Below are 4,711 nucleotides of genomic sequence, written 5' to 3'. Positions count from 1 at the left end.
GAGTGTCCTCAGCCTTCTGGGCTTCAGTCACTGTTACCCTTTCGGTAGTATTGCAGAGGTTCTGTTGCAGTGGAGTGAAGTCCTGGTTCAACTCCTAAGTTTTCCCATCCAGCAATTGTTGTGATTCTTGTATGGTGAGGAGTATGGAGGATGTTGTGTCCGTTGGGTCCGACAGAGCAGGCTGCACGCACCCACCTCTCAAGGGGCCGGCCACGTTTCCTTGTCAACATTTACCTGTGAGGGCAGTGGGATCTGTTTGTCCTTGCCCATGTTCGGCTCCAGAACAAACCCGACCACTTCAGATGGAGCTGAGCGCAGTCCAAATCAATGGGCTCTAGTCGTTGCACCCTTCTGCAAGCTAGAAGTGACGTCTCTGGTGTCCTTCCGCTCCTGAGTGTCATTAAATGTTCTGGTAGGGCAGGGGAATCCCCCCTTTTCTCCTAGGTGTATGGGGGTCTGTCCACAGCTGCCCCACTCTTATACCTTTCAGGCCTTCTTCAGGCTTCCTTCTCTGTCACAGGTCCTCCTGGACCTTCGATTGGGCGGTATCTGCTCCTCCCGCAGTAGGCCGCTCCACCTTGGCTGCCAGCATGCCCAAGCTGCAATCAGCCAGTCTTTGGTACTGTGCAATCAAACGATCAATCATTGATTTCTAAAGAAGCTAATCACCTGTAGGGTCTCAAGGCACTTTATGTGGATGTGCTCCTCAATCAAGGAGCCAGGTCTTGAGGTCCTTCCTGAACTGTTTCAGTGGTGAGGTCTGCCTGGCTTTGAGAGGTTGCGTGTTCCATGTCCGGGCTGCTAAGTAGGAGAAGGATCTTACTCCTGCTGTGATTTTCTGGATCTTGGTAACAGCTGCATGACTGAGCTGGGAAGAGCAGAAATGTATGTTGGTTATGTAGAAGGCGAGGCGGTGGTTGAGACATGCAGGTCCTATGTTGTGTAGTGCCTTGTAGGTGTGGACCAGGAGTTTGTATGTGATGCGCTTATTGACTAGGAGCCAGTGTTGGTCTCTGAGGTGGGAGGAAATGTGGCTGTGTCATGGGATGTCCTGGATGAGCCTGTCTGCTGCATTCTGGATTCTTTGTAGTCTTGATTGTAGTTTCATGGTGATGCCAGCATAGAGTATGTTGCCGTAGTCCAATTTGCTAGTGACGAGTGCATGGATGACTGTCTTCCTCATGTTGGAGGGGATCCACGTAAAAAATTTTCAAAGGAGTCGGAAGGTGTGGATGCATGACGATGAGACGGCGTTGACTTGGCGGGTCTTTGATAGAGGGGAGTCCAGGATGATGCCCAGATTGCATGTGTGGTCCGTGGGAATGGGGGCGTTTCCCAGTGCGGTGGGCCACCAGGCGGACGGGGTGGAGCCAATTATGAGTATCTCCGTCTTGTCCGAGTTGAGTTTGAGGCAGCTGGCTTCCATCCATTCGGCAATTGCTCTCACCCCGTTGTGGAAATTTCTCTTGGTCTTTGCAGGGTCATCAGACAGGGAGAGCATCAGTTGGGTATCGTTGGCATAGGAGACTATGTTTAGCCCGTATTGTTTGATGATCTTGGCTAGTGGGGCCATGTAGATGTTGAAAAGAATCCGACTGAGTGATGATCCTTGGGGCACTCCACAGCATGTGTCTTTGAGTTCTGACATGAACGGCGGTAGACTGACTCTCTATGTTCTTCCAGTAAGGAAGGACCTGATCCAATCCAGTGCTTTATCTAAGATGCCTGCGTCGTACAGTCTTGCACATGGGGTGGAGTGGGAGATGGTGTCAGAGGCAGCGGAGAGGTTGAGGAGGATGAGTGCGGCCGTGCCTCCGTGGTCTAGTATGGTGCGTATGTCGTCGGTGGCTGCTAGGAGTGCTGTTTCAGTGCTGTGGCTGCTTCTGAATCCGCATTGGGATGGGTCTAGGATTTGGTGTGTCTTGAGGAATTTGGTGAGTTGCTGGTTGTCGGTCTTTTCAGTTACTTTGGCTGGTAACAGGAGCAGAGAGATGGGTCTATAGTTTTTCAGCTCCCTTGGGTCGGCGGTGGGTATCTTGAGCAGCAGGTGGATCATTGCGTGCTTCCAGTCTGATAGGAAGGTGGTGGTCTTGAAGGATCAGTTGATAGTTTGGCAGAGTTCAGGTGCTAAGGTGGCACTGGCCAGGTTGAAAATATGATGAGTGCTGCAGTCATGCTGTGGCCAGGGGCTCAGTCAGCGCTCCCACACCCTCTGCTGCCAGATTAATGCGCCTCAAACTCAATGTGCCGTCCTCTCCCCATTGGGGACCCCGGCCTTCCCACCTGGCTGTGCTGGGCCTCCCACAAGCATGCAGTCTGCCTTCTCACAGCAGGCTGGGATTGGTCACCGGTCCCAGCTCCTGGTGCTTCGTTGTGTCTCTAGTGCACACAACGCTCAACTATGGGGAAACTGGGCCCAACGACTCTCCCCATCTGTCGCCTCTCGGTGATGTCTCCCTCTGCCAGACCCCATAGCAGAGAAGTCTGTGGCCTGCTGCTACAGGTGTGGCAGGCCACACCCACCTCGACCCCCGCAGGCTCTCTCCAGACCCTGAGGGGGATTGCTGAGAGCAGCAGGGGGGTCTGTTCATCTGGCATGGCATCTTTTGCCTACTGTATTTGGTCTGAATATAGGGGCAGTTGCGAAGCTTACAGAAGAGCGTCTGCCATCTTAGGCTGCTTGACTGTGCCTCCATTATATAGTGTTTAACCAACGGCTCTTGTCTTAGAACTGTATGGTGTTTTCAAAGGCTCTGCTTGCGTTCGGTGCTCCCTGCCTTTTTCACAGTGACAGTGTAGGAATTAATATTAACAAAATATGTGTGTATGCAACTCTTGGCTGGATATAATGTTCTACTGTTGCTGGGATTAGTGTGTTGCACTGTATTCCAATTCGCACTACACACACTCTTCTAAGATAATCCTTAGTCTGCTTGCACACATTGTAGACCAACTCAAGGATGCTTAAATGACCCCCACTTTGTGTTGCAGAATGTACACCTTCAATGCCAATTGCTAAGGATCCAGAGCTTTTTCTCATTTAGAATACTCTGTGGTCCCTGTAATTATCTGTTCTGTGGAACTGGCATTACAGAATGACGGGTATGGTGGAGATCAGCATTTCCCAAAGCGTGGGTTGGTGGTTCATGAAAGTCCGGGTCTTTAAATGGTGAATGAGCACTAAATAAAGGTGCCTTTAAATTTTGCATTTAACTTGTCACATTTGCTGTCCTTCAAAGACATCCGGCTATGTAGTGACAGATTGCTGCCTATTCTTTTAATGTGTGGGTTGGTGTTTGTTGTACCTTCTCTGACTGTAAAGTGAAAGGTGTTTTTAAAGTAAACTATGTGACAAATGTCCTGGGTATAACGAATATGAAAGGATAGGCTGTGGAACGTCATTTTTAAAATGCTTGTAAATGAATGGACACATTTCAGAATACATCAGCAGTTAGGAAAGCAAAAACTAAGCATGTTTTTGTGTTCTGAAGTGTGATGGAAACAAAGATTTTAATAGGATCAAAATGATCAAGACACTTTACTTGGTGATGTGCAAATGATAAATATTTACTGAACCCAGAAATCCACACGTTATCATTTGTGTGCAAGTTTAGTGGCCATTTCAGTGGACTGCTGCTGTCTGTAAATGACGATGACCTACTACACAATTCTTGAGTACTATAGCTCTCCAAAATGCACTACCAGCTACGTTCTACGTTCTTAGCACTGTTGGTGAATACTAGGGGACTAGGGGTGGGAATATAAAAGGGGTGTGGGGGAGGGATCGGCCTCTTTTCGCGCCGATCATTACGCGGAGCGGAATTTGGCCAACCACCCGCCCGGCAATTGGCAAACAATTAGAGGGTAAGTAGCGATGCAAGGATATGCCAAAGAGATCTAGGTGGGGAGTGGGGGTTCTGAATGTCAGTTAGGACAGGTTGCGATGAAAGAAGAAGGGCAGTAGATGGGGGAGGGTGGAGAGTCAGATGCGGTCATATGCGGGCTTGGCCACCCTTTCAGGGGGAAAAGAAGCAGGTGAAGGATCAGAGTGTGGGGGATGCACAAAGCAAGTAGGGCATGAAAGGGAAAGGGGAGTGTGTAGTGGAATGGAAGCAAAAAATGTGGGTCTTGAGTGAAAAGATGAGTGAGAAAATCTTAAAGGGTGGGCTTTATTAAAGTTGGGGTTTCACGTTGAAAAGTTGAAAGTTATGCAGTATTGTTTAAATCCTGTCCTAGATAAATGACCTTTTACACTTAATGATTGGTGTCACTGAAGTATGTCCTGATGCACAGTTTTCAGACTCAGTACACTACAGGCCGGGGGTGCAGGCAGCTCCGAATGATTGAATTGTATTTATTAATAGCAGCCATAGCAATTTAGTTGAACCATTATATACTGGCGTCGTGAGCTCACGCAGACACACTTACTTCAGGTTTCGAGGTGAACCGGCATCTCAGCAATTGGCGGGTTTCGTGGCCACAACGAATCATGCCGTGTACCACTCCCCTATGGGAATAATTCTGGCGCAGCTCTGCACTGTCTCAGCTGCTGGTGGGGTCGGGTCGGGTCCGGTCGCGGAATACCGTCGGTGTGCAAGCACTGCCAGGGAGCTGCCCTGCCAATCAAGGGTATATTTGTTTTTGCTGGTGTATTCCAGCATGTCGCCTGGGGGGTCAGGTCCATTGCGGGATCACATACCACCGCCTGTGG

This window comes from Pleurodeles waltl, chromosome 4_1 (assembly GCF_031143425.1).
Source record: "Pleurodeles waltl isolate 20211129_DDA chromosome 4_1, aPleWal1.hap1.20221129, whole genome shotgun sequence".
Lineage (NCBI taxonomy): Eukaryota > Metazoa > Chordata > Amphibia > Caudata > Salamandridae > Pleurodeles > Pleurodeles waltl.
This window is presented reverse-complemented; position numbering follows the sequence as displayed.